The sequence below is a fragment of the Triticum urartu genome, chromosome 6 (genome assembly GCF_003073215.2).
Source record: "Triticum urartu cultivar G1812 chromosome 6, Tu2.1, whole genome shotgun sequence".
Lineage (NCBI taxonomy): Eukaryota > Viridiplantae > Streptophyta > Magnoliopsida > Poales > Poaceae > Triticum > Triticum urartu.
Window position 1 is genome coordinate 551,619,989 of NC_053027.1, and position 18,159 is coordinate 551,638,147.

Below are 18,159 nucleotides of genomic sequence, written 5' to 3' on the forward strand. Positions count from 1 at the left end.
CGAGTGCCATTTCAGTATCCATTACCCGCAAAGGCGATCAATCCCAGAGGATAACCACGCGTGGCACTGACTCCGTTGGGTGACTCTCAAAGGCCATATGTACTTGAGAGCACGCGATGGCGGAGGATGCTCTGGTGAAGGCGCACCTGAAGTTGGTTCTGCAGATTTTTGGGAGAGCCACGCCCGAGGAGAGATTGAGGTTGGTCCCAGGCTGTTGGAAAGGTTCATAAGAGATGATTCTGTGGGTAATGTTAGAGGTAAATTGGACAGGTCCAGTGCAACGCTCGCGTTGGGTAGGTCTCAGGGCGAGGGATTTCCCACATCAAACTAGTAGGTCTATGAGATCCTTGGACAGGCTAAGGTTGGGCTTCTATTCTCTGGCTTAAATAGCCGCGCTTGGTCCCTCCGGTGGCACGCCCCAGCGGCGTCACACGACAACATGAATGTGTCCTCATTGAAAATCAGAGGAGGTGTCAGTCGAATCAATGGTTTCTACGTCTTTTCGCATGGGCCCTTGTGATGAGTCTGGCGTGGCAGGCACTCGGGTGCATCCAGGCGTCCCATAACTGCCCCAACATGGGTCGGGTATGGGAGTGCCGGTTCACCCGGACACTTGGCCGAATTTGCCATATCCGATTGTGTGGCTCTTCTTTTTCCGGGTAATGACCGGTCCGGGGCGAATATAAGGGCTCCTGTTGTAGATGCTCTAATAAACCCCTGCCCTGCCATGCAACGTGTTTGGTACGAGGCTATGATCTCTTCTCTTCTTTGTGTGTCTGTTCGCACACGAATACGTCACCGTGTACCTCCAACATCGAGGGTGATGCACCGCGGCTCACGTCGAAGGAGACCCGTCCGGAAGCACGGTACGCAAGCAATCCAGCGGGCGCTTTTGATGACCCAAAACTCCACATGCCTGGGAGGGACCCCGTCAAGGCGCGTGGTGGCTATGGACTGCCCTAGATCGACATGGTCGCCCCTAGGGCCTCGTGGATCGCCGCCCTGCAAACGAAGAACGAGAGAAGAACGAAAAGAAGAAGAACTAGGGTTAAGAAGAAAACATAAAAGATAAAAAGTGATAGATGATTTGTCCGATTGTGTGTTGTTCAATCCGCTATCACCTCTCATCTATTTATGAGGCGTCTGGACTTCCCGTGCAAGAAAAGGACTCCAAATCCCGTCCAATCTTTTCAAAATTAACCGAACTCGGATTTAGGCAAGTCTAAGACATCAGTTTGGTTTTTGACACTCATCGGCCACAAACAACCTCGGATGAAGATGCACCCAAAAGCAAATTTAACCGTATCGACGAGGCGAACAACTTTCATGTTGAGCGTGTTCCGATTTGAGGCAATTTTCAAGGCCGAATCATTTGCGCAAGACAAACTGTTACTCGCGCTATCCATGATGTCTGATGGGGCGGGCCAGTTTTGGCTCGTGACAGGGCCGTATTCAGATGGCTTTAACTTTTACATATGATCGCGGATTGAGGCCATTTTATATTAAAATCGGCCGTTTCAACGAGACGAAGACAATTCGTGTACAAATCATTTGAGGCCGTCTTGGAGGCTTAATTGGCTGAATAATACTCTGAATATCAAATTTTAGTACTTTGAGTATAGTTTCGGCCCTCGAGATGAGATCGGATGGTGATGGCCCAAACTTCGAAGATGTTCACATTGATAATACAAAACTTTTTCATGTAGATCATTGGTTTTTTTCTATGAGCTAAGAGGTTTTTCGTTTTTTGCTTTTGATCTTAAGAGTTTTTTTATTTGGTATAAGGTTATAAACATGGAGAAAAAACGCAAAAGTATATACAAAATCTCCAGGGTGCTGCTCTCAGCAGTCTCTCTCTATCTCTCTTTGAGTGCTAGCAGTATTTCTCAGATCGGCTAGTCTGAGCTGGGCTTTCCGGCTCGCGCCGAGTCGCTGCTCGGCTGCTCGTGCGTCGAAATATTAGTCCCACCTCGCTAGTTTGCAGGAAGCTTGACCAGCTTATAAAGCAAGGCGCGGCGATTTTCCGAATGTCCTCGCTTGAACAGGATATGTGACATCGGCTCGTACCGTTGCAACTGACCTCTGGGCCAGAGCGCCAACCAACTGACCTGCCCTCTGCAGGGTGACCCAGAGGGAGGTTGTCTTGACAGACCACATAATTTTTCGTTGAAGACTTATCCCTCCAACGCAGGTCAACAGCAAAACAAACTACTGTTAACCCAAACTCTCATTAACAGGGAACAAATTATAGCGATAACACACTAATAGAAAAAAAAATTGGAGTCTACAGGGTGTCCCAGATGTTGTCAAAAACAAACTACTGTTAACTCAAACCCTCATGAACACGGGACAAATTATAGCAATCATTTCATCGAATCAAACACTGATAGAAAAGAACGGTCATCACAGGACCAAGTGTTCTGATTACTTAAGGGAAACTAAGCGTAATAATTCAAGCTGGACTTCTTCTTTGCTTGCACCTGGATAATGCCTTCGTTGGAATCTTCATGGATCACCCGCATGAGCAAAAATAACAGTTAAACATGCTTCCTGAGGAAATGCACTTCAGGCAGTCAACTCAACAAAATTGATGGTACAAACTACCAAGCCACAAAAAATGCTTCGAGATATCAAAGCAGCATATTATATATGGAGTACTGTATTATACTCCACTATGATTATCATTGTATAATGTATTATATTTCAGGCTGTTCACTTCATGCTGAATATACCATAGACCTAATGTTGATTTATTTAGAACTTATTTTCTGATACCCAAGATCCTAATCAATCTACCAATAAAGTGATACTTCCACAGCAAACTCAATGTGGCAAAAAAAAAGTCAGCACAACCCTATGTAGCGTCCCTGCGTAGGGCAAGCATGCCAGCTTCCACACAAAGAGCCTTCAGCAGTGCACCGTTGAAATCATCAGTAGAACGAGCCAGCTCCTCGAACTTCACATCAGGATGTACGTTCATCTTTCTTGAGTGAATCTACAAGATATAACACAGAACAAACTTCTTTTAGTCCACAAAACCAAAAAACGTCAGCAATTTTTGCAACAAGAGCTACTGGCATTTCCCAGATTTCAGGAGACATACTTGCAAAATTCTAGCTCTTGCTTCTTGATGAGGGAACTCAATCTTTCGGTCCAGGCGACCAGAACGGAATAACGCAGGATCGACAATATCTGCCCAATTTGTTGCAGCTATCACCTGTAAGTCACACAACAACAATGCGTTAAGCAAAAAGGAATAATAAACATTTATCAGGTACTCCCTCCGTCCAAAAATACTTGTCATCAAAATGGATAAAAGGAGATGTATCTAGAACTAAAATACATCTAGATACATCCCCTTTTCTCCATTTTGATGACAAGTATTTCCGGACGGAGGGAGTATTAATCATCTCTCGAATCATGGCCAACTGAAGCCAATTTGTGGCTACTCATTAAACAATGAAATAAAAAATATATTTTATCAAATTACTGTTCTCAAAACAACTAGCTAGGCCAGACCATCAGGACCAAACAAATTATCTTTACAGGTTGAGCTTGCATGCATTCAGAGTAGAGAGACGAATATTAGGGCATGCTGACCTTTATCCTCTAATCACTGCTAAATCCATCTAGCTGATTCAGCAACTCCAACATAGTTCGTTGCACTTCTCTGTCACAAGCAACTTCACTGTAGTCAAATAGAAAAATACAAACAATATCATTATATACTTCCCGGTAAAAAATCATATCTAGTTGCAAGTAAGCAATATATTTACACTGCATTCATCACATATGTATGTGCAGCATATGCTGAAAGTTGTTAAGATGTATTTATCTCGGTCAGTTAGTGCAGGCCCATCTATCACACATAACCCTTCAATCCTTCACCCCCTCACGTCGCCTCCCCTGGGCGACGCTAGGGGACCCAAACCCTAGCGACGCCAGGCCCCTTCCGTCTCCTCTCCTGCCGCCGTTGCCGCCGGCCAAGTCCGTAGTGGCGGCGTGCCCGACACCAAAGCGTTAGGGCAGGTGGTGTGCTGCCGGATCTCCCGGAGGCGGCATAGGCGACTCCGGCGTTGGATCCGTGAGCAGCAGGTAGGGCGGCGCCCTTGCCTGTGCGGCAGCGGCCAGATCCATGGCCGGCATGGTGCTCTTCCCCTCGGTGGAGTATGTGCCTGGAGATGGGTGGCGGCGAAAGCCGCGGATCTAGAGCCCCGTCCAGTTCTGCCCCGGCGTGGTTTTTGCCCACCGGCGGCGTGTGGAGGAACCGGTGAGGGGCGGCTGGAGGCTCCCTGCCGGTGTGCCGACGGCGGCTTTCGTCTTCACGACGAGGTTCCGTACGGTTCCAGTCAGCTGCGAGATCGAGGGGGTCGTGACGTCTGGTGAAAATCGCGCTGACTACGGTCATGGCGGACGATGGCGGCATCCGTGACGTCGTTCCCTTCCCGAGGCATCGTTGTTGCAGGTCATGGCACCCCACTCGTAATGCTCCGGAGGAAACCCTAGATCTAGGTCTACCGAATCGGACGATGATGGCACCTTCGATGTCGTTGTCCCTCCTGGGAGCATCATTTTGGAGCAAGTGTTGGCTAGAGTGGACAAGAGAAGGAGCGGTGCTACATCTACCACAAGGCTGATGGCGGACCCCAGCGGCATGGCGCTGCGGAGGTTCGGCGACAGGTGCGTGTGGATGGATACATGCAGGATGGTGGCGTTGTCTGGCGCCGTGGTGGCATCGACGACAGGGCAGGCAAGGTCGATGCGTCAGTTCCTGCTCCGGAGATGGACTAGTGGAAGATGGCGGCAACAGCCTCTGAGAGTGAGTCGGTCTGGTGTATGACCTAGTCCTGGTATGTGGTTGGGCTGGGGCATCCGGCTTTAGATGTTAGGCTTTGATGCGATATTTGTTTGGTATTTGGCTCGGACATTCGACACCCCTTCATCAAGGGGATAGGAGTAGCAACAAGTGTTGCCTACATGGTGGCTTCAGGCTTACTGTTGTATTAGTTTGTATGGTCTTTGTGAATAATTAATAAAATAGCGGCATGCATCGTCTAGATGCAGAGGCCGGGGGTACATCCTCCTTTTCAAAAAAAATATCTCTGAAGTATAAAATCATGAACAGTTTTTTTATTTTACATATGAAATAGAAGGTTGAAGGAGTGGTCGACTTGCAGGGATACTAACTGACTTTCTTTGTACAAAGATTATAGCATGGTTTTCATCAGCAATTCGCCAAATTAAAAAAAAGAAGAGTAACAACATTGCGAGACATACTTCAACCATAATAGATCAACAGACGTAAAGAGACACTAAGCATTCACGCTAAACTAAACTGAAAACTCGCAATGCTTAGTGTACAATGAAAAAAATGCAAAATGCACGTGTCAAAACGCTTTGTTCCAATTGCATCAATATCATGAATAAAAATAATGTAGGGGGCCTTCTCCTTTGCCAGCTCAAAGGCATCTCGGACGAGCTTTGCCCCATCACCGATCAACATCTGAAACAATTCATAAAAAAGTTAATATCTTCCTGAACTATACCAATATCACAGGTGGTGCTTAAACTTGCCACCGATGTTCACTTTAGTGTCTGAAGTTGAAAAATACATCAAATTGGTTTTAAAACTTGGCACGAGCGTGCAAATACGGTGCTAATCCTATTAGTAGACGTTTTTATGCTGACATGGCACCGTAATTCGCTTAGCATGCACAGACAACCTCGCCCTAGCAAACTGGAACTACTCGCCCATACGTTTTCTCGTGCCTGTTAATGAAAACATATCCTTTTTTTAGAATAATGAAAACATTTCCTATTTTGTTAGATAAAGAAACACGTTAGTGGGTTTTAATGGCCTGCTGCAGTGCAGCCCAGTTTGCGCATGTTAGTTTGATTTAGAAATTTGTAAAAAATATTGTTAATTATAATCACAGTAATAAAAATACATTTCAAATATTTGTGCTTCAAATTTTTTATAAATACATATAAGTTAAATAACTAAAATGTTCATGTAATTAAAAAATAGTCAGCTATTTACATGTGATTTATAGTTAAAGCTTTTAGTAAATAAATTTTCTAAATTGTTTAGTATATGAAAAAATAATTATAAAAAACTTAATTTTTTGAGTAAATTCCAAAAGATTATGCATGCTTGGATTATGCTTAAATGGAAAAAATGATAAGTAGAAACATTTTTATTAATATTCACATGTGTATAACTTTCTTTTTTTGCGAGAAACATGTGTATAACTTTCATCGTGTCATATATTCATATTTTTTTATAATTAAACTATAGTCTGGAGTGAATATTTTTTATAAACTAAAATTTTAAATTTTGCATATTTATGAACATTTTACATTATTGAAAATTTGTTAAACAATATGAATCGTAAAAATGTACATGTAACTATTAAAAGGTTTATGTAGTTAAAATAATATTTATGAATTGTAGTATAGAAAATATTTATATAATTCTAAATTTTACAGCCATTTTTATAATTAGAAATACCATTTTATTTATAGGATACATTTAAAACAAATATGTGAATATTTTTATTACTGTGATTATAATTTACAAACATTTTTACAAAATTCTAAATGAAACTAACATGCGCAAACTGGGCTGCACTGCTGAGCCGATTAAAACCCACGTACGTGTCTCTTTATCTAAAAGAAAGAAAGAAATGTTTTCATTATTCTAAGAAAAAGGATCTGTTTTCATTAACAGGCACGAGAAAACGTATGGCATACTGACCAATAGTTCCAGTTTGCTAGGGCGAGGTTGTCTGTGCATGCTAAGCGAACTACGGTGCCATGTCAGCATAAAAACATCTACTAATAGGATTAGCACCATATTTACACGCTTGTGCCAAGTTTTAAAACCAGTTTGGTGTATTTTTTAACTTCAGGCACTAAAATGAACATCGGTGGCAAATTTAAGCACCACCTGTGATATTACCTCCAGAAGAATTAAGTGGACAAATGCTGGACCCGGGAATATTCCAGATGCAAATGGGCATTCCAAGTTGGCGGTGGCGGCGAGGAGTAAGTGGAAAAATGATGGACCTGGGAACCTGCAGAACTATATATAGAAAACATTTGATCACCACCTAATTAAAATTAACCGATGGCGGCAAGCTAACCCTACCGGCGGCGGCGCCCTAACCCTAGGCTAGAGGCGGCGGCGACCTAACCCTACTGTCGGCACCTCGGCGGCGCCCTAACCCTAGCCCTAGCGGTGGCTTGGGGTGGGCGTACACTAGGCCCAGCGGCGGCAGCAACGCCCTAAACCTAACCCTAGTGGCAAGAGAAGGAGGAGAGTGAGGGAGACTGGGACATACCGGCTGGAGAGGCGCAGACGAGCTCAACGACGGGAAGAGACGACGGCGGGAGATGACGGCACAGATCAAGCCCCAACAAGTCCCCTTTACCCGACTTCCAATTCCATGCCTGCTGCCATGCCAATGTTGCGTCGCGTGCGACCACGCGCGGGCACGGCCGGCGTCGACGGCGAGGACCGCCTCAGCGCACTACCCGACGATCTCGTCCGCCTCATAGTACGTAGGCTGGACACCCTCACCGCGCTGTCCACCGCCGTCCTGGCCAGACGTTGGGCGCACATCCCTCGTGATCTGCCGGAGCTCCACTTCAGGATCAGCGACGTGATCCCGCCTGAGTACCACCGGACCGTCGCCCTCCGCCGGCGCAACATGCCGCGTGACACGTTCCTGGCCGAGATGCTGGACCGTCTCATGGCGCGCTGCGAATTCGACACGATCGCCGCGTTCGTCGACGGCATCACTGGATTCTTGGAAGCGGACCGTGGCCCTGCTGACGGCGACGCACGTCGGCGCGCCAAGACCCTGCGTCTGGAGTTCTTCCAGACACAAGATGGCGGCTGCGTCCTCGACCGCCTGATCACCGCCGCGGTAGGCGCATGGGGAGTGGAGGATCTGGAGGTCGTTGCCAGGCAAGCTTCCTGCCATGTCCTTCAAGCGCTGCCATACCGCTTTCCTCACGACCACGACTGCCTCAAGGACGGCCTTCGCAGCTTGACGCTGGGTAACTACTGCATGCTCCCGCCGCTGCATAGCTACAACGCTCCCACCACGCTGGTCCTGCGAGAGATGGCCGCTTCCACGCCCGTTGACGTGTATCAGAGGGTGTTCACTGAGTGCACGAGGCTGCAGGTGCTTCACCTGATATCCTGTTGCTGTGCACAGGACTATGTGGTGGTGGACGCGCCGTGTTCACAGATCAGGGAGCTCATCCTCGACCAGTGCAAGTTCATGGCGACCGAGCTGCGCCACCTTCCAATGCTTGTCAGCCTGGCGTGCTGCCTAACCGACACTTATAGACTCATATTCGACTTGGTCCCCAGCCTCACGCACACTAACCTCACATTCGCGACAGAAAGCTGGATAGTTCCAAAGCGGTGTACGGATCACTTCGGCCATTACATCATCGGCATGCCCCCTACCATGACGAATCTCATCCTCCGCTTTGCCGGGCTGAGAAGATGGATGGTGCCCACTCCACCGGCCAAGCCATTGCTCAACCTGAAAAAGCTCCTTGTGGCCGATCTGCCTGCGAATTGGAACATCACATGGCCACGTGGCCTCCTGTTGGCCGCGCCCTCACTCGAGGTCCTGCACATTCATGTGCCTTGCTCGGAGGAGGAGCCAACTTACGGGAGCATGAGAATGAGCTCACTTGAGGCGCTTCAGCGCCATCACTGCCTCAGGGAGCTGGCCATTACTGGATTCTTGCAGCGCCACATATGGTTTTTGAAGTATGTGGTGAGCGTGTGCACATCGTTGCAACGTGTTATCCTGCTCAAGGATGATGATCATGTTCGATACAATGGACTTTGGGATTGGGAGATGGTCGAGCAGCAAGCATTTCCTTGGAACAATGATGATGAAATGGTGGTGAGGAGAATAATCAAATATGGGTGCAGGCCTCTCGTTGAACTCATCATGGGATGATATTCGCGGGTTAGCATTTGCAGGCTTGGAGAGATTCAGAAGGGATCTTCGGCTTCACTGGCCATGCTGGTTTGAATGCAATGTCCCCAATACACCTTGGGTGGGATCAAAGCATGTCATGACGCTGATATGAAACTTTTTCATGCCTATACAATTGCCCTAGAAATGGAAGGAAGGTGCTTTTCTGGCATGACAACTAGACGGGTAGCGGCCCATGCAAACACCTCGCCCCGGATCTCTTCAAGACCGCCACCAGGAAGCGAAGGAAGGTTTATTTTGAGCTTTGCGGTGAGGCGTGGGTATGCGCATTGGCAAAAATTAGCGCCATCGAGCAACTCCGGTAATTTGTTCATCTTTGGGGAGTGCTCGCCACCGTCAACCTACAACTTGATCATGATGACACCGTCAACCTACAGCATATAGTACATTACAGTCTCTCTTTGCTTAGGAAATATTATGTGTATGTAGTTGTTTAAGACTAGAAATCTCCGGTGATTTATCTAAACGTGTGTCCTATCTAAAATAAGTTTGTCATGTGTTTTTTTTAAAGTCTGCCCTCTCCAACTCATTAGCAAACAAAATGGATCATGAATATGTGATGAGGCCAATTCATCATTTGATTTGCATTTGAGATGCAATTGATTTATGCACAAGTCCAAGTCCTCATATTAGTTTCAGTTGATGTGCTTAGTTAAAATCTCGAATATGATGGATCTTTCATATGTTGTTGTTCTACCATTGGGGCAATTTGGACAGCCGTTCAATCTTGGCCAAGAAGTTTGCGAGCTATTGGCCCAGGTGGCGGTCAGTATTTGCCATGTTTAGGTATCGGTATGAGATGCATACCATATTTGCCATGTTTACTGTTTACTCGTAGATTAGATTAATCGAAAAAGTGCTAATATTTCCAACAGAGGCTGGGGTCACCCTTTTTCCAAAGAAAAATAAATGATTTCATAACATTTGCCTTTTTTTAAAGAAAGGTAGCGATCTCTACCTTATATTCAAAAAACGGTTGTGAAGGCTAAATGAAGTAGAGGCAGGGACTCAGACCACCTTCTGATACTGAAGAGAGCATCTCGGTGAATCTTATGTGAATTAAGCACTTAGGCATCATGCCACATGTACTACTGCAACCGTTCCAGCAGATCACTGATCTCACCTTGTTAAAACAAGACAACAAAAGAAGAGAGAGTGCCTAACCAACAGTCTAACTGTTTTTCATTTGGTTTTCAGTCGAATTTCTGCTCCTATCAGATGCTGGCACGTGTCTGCATCTGGATGCTCCGAAAAAAGAGAAAATTCCTTATTTGACATTGTCTCAAAATCTGGTTCCTTATTTGACACTGAAAAAGTTTTTCTTCCCTATTTGATACCAGTCCTAAATTTTATTCCATATACGACACTTCCGTCCATTTTAAGCCTAAATGACACCTGAAAAGACGATTTTGCCCCTCATGCGGTATGTGTGTGTGCGCGCGTGTGTGCTATTGCGTGTGTGGGTGCACGCGCACATGTGTGCTGCTGCTGCATGTGTGTGTGCATGTGTGCTGCTGCGTGTGTACGTGCGCGCGTGTGTGTGTGCTGTTGCGTGCCTATGTGCTGCCTGCGTGTGTGCTGCTGTTCCGTGTGTGTGTGTGTTGCTGCGTGTGTGTGCGCGTGCATGTGTGTTGCTGCGTGTGTGTGCGCGTGCATGTGTGTTGCTGCGTGTGTGTGCGCGTGCGTGTGTGTTGCGGCGTGTGTATGTGTGTGTGTGTGCACGTGCGCGTGCGTGTTGTTGCGTGTGTGTGTGCGTGTGTGTGTGTGTGCACGTGCGCGTGCGTGTTGTTGCGTGTGTGTGCGCGTGTGTGTGTTGGTGCATGTGTATGTGTTGTTGCGTGTGTGCTCCTGCCCTCGCACCTGATGTTGCGTGTGTGCGCTATTGCCCCCCACACACATACCATACGAGGAGCAAAAAAGTCTTTTCAAGTGTCATTTAGGCTCAAAATGGACGGAAATGTCATATAGGGAATAAAATTTAGAACTTGTGTCAAATAGGGAAAAAAAAATTTTACAGTGTCAAATAAGAAAGCAGATTTTAAGATAATATCAAATAAGGAATTTTTTTCAGAAAAAAATAAACAGATCCACAAAAAACATAACGGGTCATGTTTTAACTTCTGCCCCACCACACACTGTTCACGGGCCCTCCTATAACTGATAAGGAGTAGAGCTGAAAGAAACTAAATGTCGGATGATCTTCCCAGGCAAAAGGTAAAATCCATAATTATGCAATTAACAAACTTGCAAAAACAAGACAGACTGATTTTATCACAAACAAAAACTGAATTCGAGACAAATGCTTAGGTGCAAAAAGATTTTAATATAAAACTTGAGCGCTTAAATAATGAAATGGAAGGTGATAAGCATATCCATTGCTATCTTGAGTCTTCCCTAAGAACAGAGTTTCCTCCCGTGTTGAAAAACAGACAGCAAGACCCTACATCTAAAGGTGATTGTCCTAATATCCATAACCAAACCTGGAGGCAGAAAAACAAAACATAAATGGGACTAAAGAAACACTAAAAAAACTGATATTCCAAAAAAAGACTGAATACTGAAGAACCGGAGATAGAGGTACAGAGGACTATAAACAAGACGGAAAGGTGGCTGAATAGTCAGATGACTGAAGAAACATTGAAAAATATAGGATTGCATACAGAGAAGAGCATAGTGTTTATTTCTCTATTTGCAGATAGAGAAAAACAGAGTGTTTAATTCCCTATTTACAGATGGAGAAAAACAGAGTGTTTATATTCAGACTGAAAAATATAGGATTGCAGACAGAGAAAATCAGATAGTTACAGTCTCTATTTGCTAAATAAACACAACACTTGGACTGAATATAGAAAGACAATGAAATAAAGTGTGCATATGTTGAACCGTTAGAGAAGCCATCAACATCATTAGTTCACAGCAAGAAGCACTACACTCCATTTATGTAAAATGCATCCATCAAACAGGAATGCATCATCATCAAGAACATCTTCCGGGAAACATTAGCAATGGCGTAACAGATATGAATGTCAGAAGAGCGACATTGCAACAATCACCATCACTACAAACTTGTTCCACCATTTCACACTTCGAATCGAGCAGTTCTGAATCATAGAACCGCAAGGACAAACAGTATCAAAGCTTGCTGGATTTTCTGAACACACAGCTGCTGAGTTTTCTAAACCTGATTCTATCTATCTATATACCAAAATCTGGTCATCGTGTATAAGCAGGTCAAATTCCGAAGAGGTGAACTGTCAGGAGTCCGAATTGATCTTGCTTTACTCTGCAAAGAACCAATAATAACGCAGTCAGGTGAGACCTTAATAATCAATGAACAAGACAAAACCTGAAGCAATATAATATGCAAGGAACTGAAATCAGCTGATTGAACTTGATTTACTATCTTTACAAAAAAAATGGCAGCAAATAGGACCAAATAGAGGAACTGAATTGTCTAGAGAGGTAAACACACTAGGAGTCATAAAACTTGCACGTGGTGGTCAGTTTGGTGCATAAACTTGTAAAGTACGTGATTTCGGTCATCAAACTTGTGCGACCGTGCAAATACGATCACTTCTCCCATATTCAGCCGTATCGTGTGCTTACGTGGCGTCTAGACCAGGAACCAACTATTATAAAGTTATAAATAGAGAAACACATCATTACCACTCTGTTCGCTAAGCCCAACAAAGCAACAAATGAAAACTAAAAAATTGCCGTGTTATTCGCACAGTATGGAATGTTTTGATCTAAGCACCCTCTAAGTCTCGATCAAACACTTGTTTTTTTAACACCGATGGAACACTGGTCTGACTGTGTATTTTATAAGTCCCATGCATAAATTACATACATCATACATAAGAAAGAATAATTTTTGTGAACTTAGAACATGCATTTTATATAGATTTTTAAGCCAGAAGTTTTTTTATATATGTGCTGCAAAAATCAATTAATTTATTTTTTGTTTTCTTTAAACACGAGCACACTATTGATCTGCAAATAATTGCGTGTTCATCTTGAATTTTATTTTTGTTTCCTTTAAACACTTTGAATTGTTGAAATGCTATATGCATGCAGCCGCAAAAGCACGACTTATACAAGTAAAATGCACACCACGAGTTTGCTAATTACTCAACTGTCGATCATCCACGCATGACGGTGACCTGCACGTCTAAGTCTATCTATTAACGGAATATTTTGAGTAAGCCGGTGTGTACCAAACTCGTGTGCAATAATGAAGGATATAAAATCTGTTTCTCCCTTACATGAAATGACTGTAAACATGTTACTTGTGAAGCCAACACTTTCCATATCTGAATCAAACATGAAATCAACACTTTCCATATCTGAATCAGAACATGTATGAAACAACACTTTCCACGTCAATGTTGAATGCAAGCATGTTACTTGTGAAATGATCTGTTCCCCACAGTAACATACTCTTAGATTATCTACAACGGTTTTAGACAATTGCCAACTCCTAACAGTTTCAGACTGCAGCAGATTCAGTTAACTGTTTTTCCAGACTGCAACAAGTTACCTTTTCTTCAGACTGCAACTCTACGAGGGGTCGTCCTCATCCTCCCCCACGCCCAAATCCTCGAAGGCTCGTGCCCACTGAAAAAGCTCCCGCACAAAGATACAAGAAAAATAGATGAAAAAGCCTTCGAGGAAAGATCTATAAAACAAAACTGGCCAAATCTACAAAATGCACTGTGTTCTTGCAGTCTGCGGATCAAAATTTCAAAAGAACCAATGCAGAAGAACTCAAGAGACCAACGGGGAAGAAATCAAGAAATACCTTTCGGGCGTGCTGGTTTGGCAAAGGCCCCTGCTGCTGCGGCCCCAGGGGAGCGGGCGCGGCGGGCGCGACCACGCCGAGGCCCGTGATTTCGGCAGACGTGCGGCGACCCGCGGCGCGGGCCGCTGCTCGCACGGTGTGGGAGTCGGCGTTCGCGGCGGCGAGGCCCCTTATTTCGGCAAACGTGCGGCGACCCGCGGCGTACCCGGTGAGGCCGTTCGCGTCCGCGGCGAGGCGCTGGGCGTGCTCGGTGAAGGCGTGGGCGAGCGCCGTGAAGGCGTGGGCGAGCGCGGCCTCGTGCGGGGGGAGCGACTCCGCGTGCGCCCTGATGCTCTGGGCTAGCGCGACGAGGTTGTGCGCGAGGGCCCTCCCGTTCGCTGCGGGCGTGGCGAGGGACGCGGAAACGGCTGCCGGCGCCGCGCGAGCTTCTGGCGCGGCGAGCGCCTCCCAGTGCGCGGCGCAGGCCACATCGTAGGCGTAGAGGTGGCGAAGGAGCGCCCGGCCGGTCTGGAAGAAGGCGAAGTAAGGGGGGAAGGGGCGGCGACGGCGGGCTGGTGGTCGGCGGTGCGGGCGTCGGCTGTATTGCGGTTGCTGATTCTGTATTGGTTGCGGGTCGGCGGTGGAACGGTGGAGCGGGCGGGCCTGTCGGCTGGAGGAACTACCCAGCGGCTAGGTGAGCCGTGAGCCGAGCCAGGGGACGGTGTCACACGCCTGGGTCTATGGCCCACCATTGGATTAGGTAGATTCTTTTCTTACTTCTTTGATTTATATTGCTGATATTAGATTGGCAAAAACACAGAAAAATCAGGTTTGAAATTCAAAAAAATAACTGTTTTGATTTTTTTGGAAGAAATGGGATAAAACCTCTCTCACGAGGGCTCTCACTTCGCCATTCACCCCTTGACCAGTGCCCGCATTACGGTCAAGATTCCTAGCCATTACCCCTTCACCGTCAAGCTGCCACTCGTGCGAGCTCCGGCGTGGGTCTTGGGTTGCTCTGGGGCAGGAGATCTATGGGGAGGAAGCCATGTGTGCTCAAGAGCATGTGAAGGCCGAGGCTTAGAGCATCTACAGTCGAGCGCCCCAAACCAGTCTCAAACGTCCGGGCCACTCGCCCGGTCACTGACTGGTCATGATATTTTGACCCAGAAGGACGCCTCAAACGGGTCTCAAACGCCCAGGCTGGCCGGCACCCCTCATATCCACCCAAAATATGGGGCGGATATCGGGTGGTCCGGGCACACCCAGGCGCGTCTGCCTGACAAGCCCGGTCCACCACCGACCCCACGTCTGTCCCGCAAAAAAAAACATCTAGCTCATCGCTCCGAAACCCGATCTCACTCACTCTCCTCTCTCGCTCCGTCCTCTCCTCTCCCCGTATCGATTTCGATCGAATCCGGCGCAATGTCGAGCTCCGGCAGCCGCTCCGGCTCTGAGCTGGATCCGGACTATGAGCCTGCCCTCCGCATCGCCTTGGAGCGGTCCAAGGTGGAGATTAGGGGCAGTTCCGGATCTGCACCCTCGCCACAACCGCAGCTCGGATGCCGACGCTTGCCCCTTCCGGCATGTGTGCAGCTCCGATAAGCGGCCTGCGCAATCCGTGCCTCCCCAACGCCGTCGCCTGCCCTGTCGGCTGCTCCTCCCCCACGTGGGGCAGCGGTGGGTGCTTGTTGATAGTGCATGTTGTTATGAAAAGTTCACATGTAGTTTCCCTTTCTATTAATGCACCGAAACATAAAGGCCTTGCACGATAAATTTCACGTGTAATTTTAGTTATGCGTTTGGATAAAACCCGTTATAATAGAGCATGAGTTGCTAGATTCTTGCTCAGGTTCAGGTTCAGATCATTTTTTCATGACAAGTAGTACTAAATATTTTTCAAATCTTACCGTTGGATTTGGTGCAATTTAAATCTTCCCTTTATTAGCTTAAGTACTTGAACTTGTTCTTAGCGTTACTATTTCTTTACAATAAATGCAACTAAAATATTGATGTGACTTTTTTTTGCTTCCTCCAACTTTGCATTTAATAATTTGCTTACATGGTTCTCATCATATTTGCAGGACAAAAAGAAGACACAAATTCAACACTCATCAAGCCTTACTTGGATGCATCTCAAGTCAAGCCACAAACTATAAAATGGTAGTTGTAATTTGATTATTTGGATTTTGCTGTATGGAGGTGCTTATGATTGTGTGCTACAAATTGTTCGTGACAACTGTAATTTGATTATGTGGACTTTTCTTTATGGAAATGCTTATGATTGTGTGTTGCAACTTGTTCATGGCGGTTGTAATTTGATTATGTAGATTTTTCTTTATGGAGCTACTTATGATTGTGTGATGCAACCCTTTATACTAGTTGGATTTTAAATTTCGGAAAGACTATGTCTGTCTCGTTCCAAGGTAACCTTGGCCCGGGTTAATGAATTATTGCCAAAATGGTATCCAAACAAGATATGCATATCATTTCAATTGATAAATTGTAGTGTCACTGTCACCCAAACATGATGTTTGGATTTGGAATCGAGATTCAACCAAATGAAGTCCCAGCATAGATTTCATTTCAACCAAATGAAATGAAATGAGAGGTGCCAAATGAGTTGTGAAGTGTTTTGGAGAGTTTTCTTATGGAAGAAATTGGATCGTGATTTGTGAATAGGAATTTATACTCTAATGTAATACATATCCTGAGGTGACCGAGAAACTCGGCCTCTCGTGAGCAATCTCACTCCACCATCGACCCCTCTACCACCATACCGTGTTCCCGTCCTTTCCGACAAGATTCCTAGCCACTACCCCCTCATCGTCAAACCACCACTCGTGCGAGCCCCGGCCTCCTGCGTGGGTCTTTGGGTTGCTCAGGGGCAGGAGATCTACGAGGATGCGGGTGCCATTTCAGTATATCCATTACCGGCAAAGGCGATGAACCCCAGAGGATCGCCACGCGCGGCACTGACTCCATTGGTGACTCCCAAAGGCCATGTGTACTTGAGAGCACGCGATGGCGGAGGATGCTCTGGTGAAGGCGCACCTGAGGCTGGCTCTACAGATTTTTGCGAGAGCCACGCCCAAGGAGAGATTGAGGTTGGTCCTAGCTGTTGGATAGATTCATAAGAGATGATTCTGTGGGTGATGTTAGAGGTAAATTTGACAAGTCCAGTGCAACGCTCGCGTTGCGTAGGTATCAGGGCGAGGAATTCCCCGCATCAAACTATTAGGTCTATGAGATCCTTGGACATGCTAAGGTTGGGCTTCTATTCTCCGGCTTAAATAGCCGCACTTGGTCCCTCGGGCGGCACGCCCAAGCCGCGTCACACGGCGACATGAATCCGTCCTCATTGAAAATTGGAGGAGGTGTCTGTCAAACCAATGGTTTCTACGTATTTTCGTGTGGGCCCTTGTGATGAGTCCGGCGTGGCGGGCGCGCCCGGGCGCATCCAGGCATCCCATAACTGCCCCAATATGGGTCGGGTATGGGAGTGCCAGTTCGCCCGGGCACTTGGGCCGAATTTGCCAGATCCGATTGTGTGGCTCTTTTCTGTCCGGATAATGACCGGTCAGGCCGCCAAGACATTTGAGGCGAATATAAGGGCTCCTGTTATTGATGCTCTAATAAACCCTTGCCTTGTCATGCGACATGTTTGGTACGAGGCTATGTTCTCTTCTCTGTGTGTCCTACCAGGCTACTCCCTCCTTCCATCTATATAGGGCTTAATGCGTTTTTCAAGACCGTCTTTGACTATTGATAAGATTAATAATACACGGGATGTATAATGTGAAAATTATATCATTGGAAGCTCCTTTCACGTACGAATTTGACGGTATGCTTTGTGTAACTTGCATATCATATATTTTTGCTTTAACACTTGGTCAAAGTTAGCCTTGAAAAACGCGTTAAGCCTGTATAGATGGAAGGAATGAGTATGTTTAGTTCCAGGTTCCCCTGTAAGAGAGAGCATGCGTGCAGCTCCACTGCTGCATTTTTTTTCTCTTTGTGTATAAAATGGAAAGGAACATTACTGGTTGCATTGAGTGATTGTTTTGCTTTGCTTGTGGAAGCTCGATCACTGGCAACTGTTGGACTCCGGCTCTCCAAACACGATGAAACAGAGGACACATCACGCTATACATTTCCTGCACGTACGATGGGGGTCAAAGGGTCGTTTTTTCTTAGTTGGTTTTTTTCTATGAGCAAAGAGGTTTTTCGTTTTTTGCTTTTGATCTTAAGAGTTTTTTTATTTTCGTATAAGGTTATAAGCATGGAGAAAAAACGCAAAAGTATATACAAAATCTCCAGTGCTGCTCACAGCATCTCTCTTTCTGAGTG

General features: G+C 46.0%; 1 pseudogene; it reads right to left on the reverse strand.

The window, feature by feature from the left end:
• Nucleotides 1–2,438: 2,438 nt before the first annotated feature.
• The window catches only part of LOC125516996, a 40,594-nt pseudogene continuing 24,873 nt past the window's right edge, over nt 2,439–18,159 (reverse strand).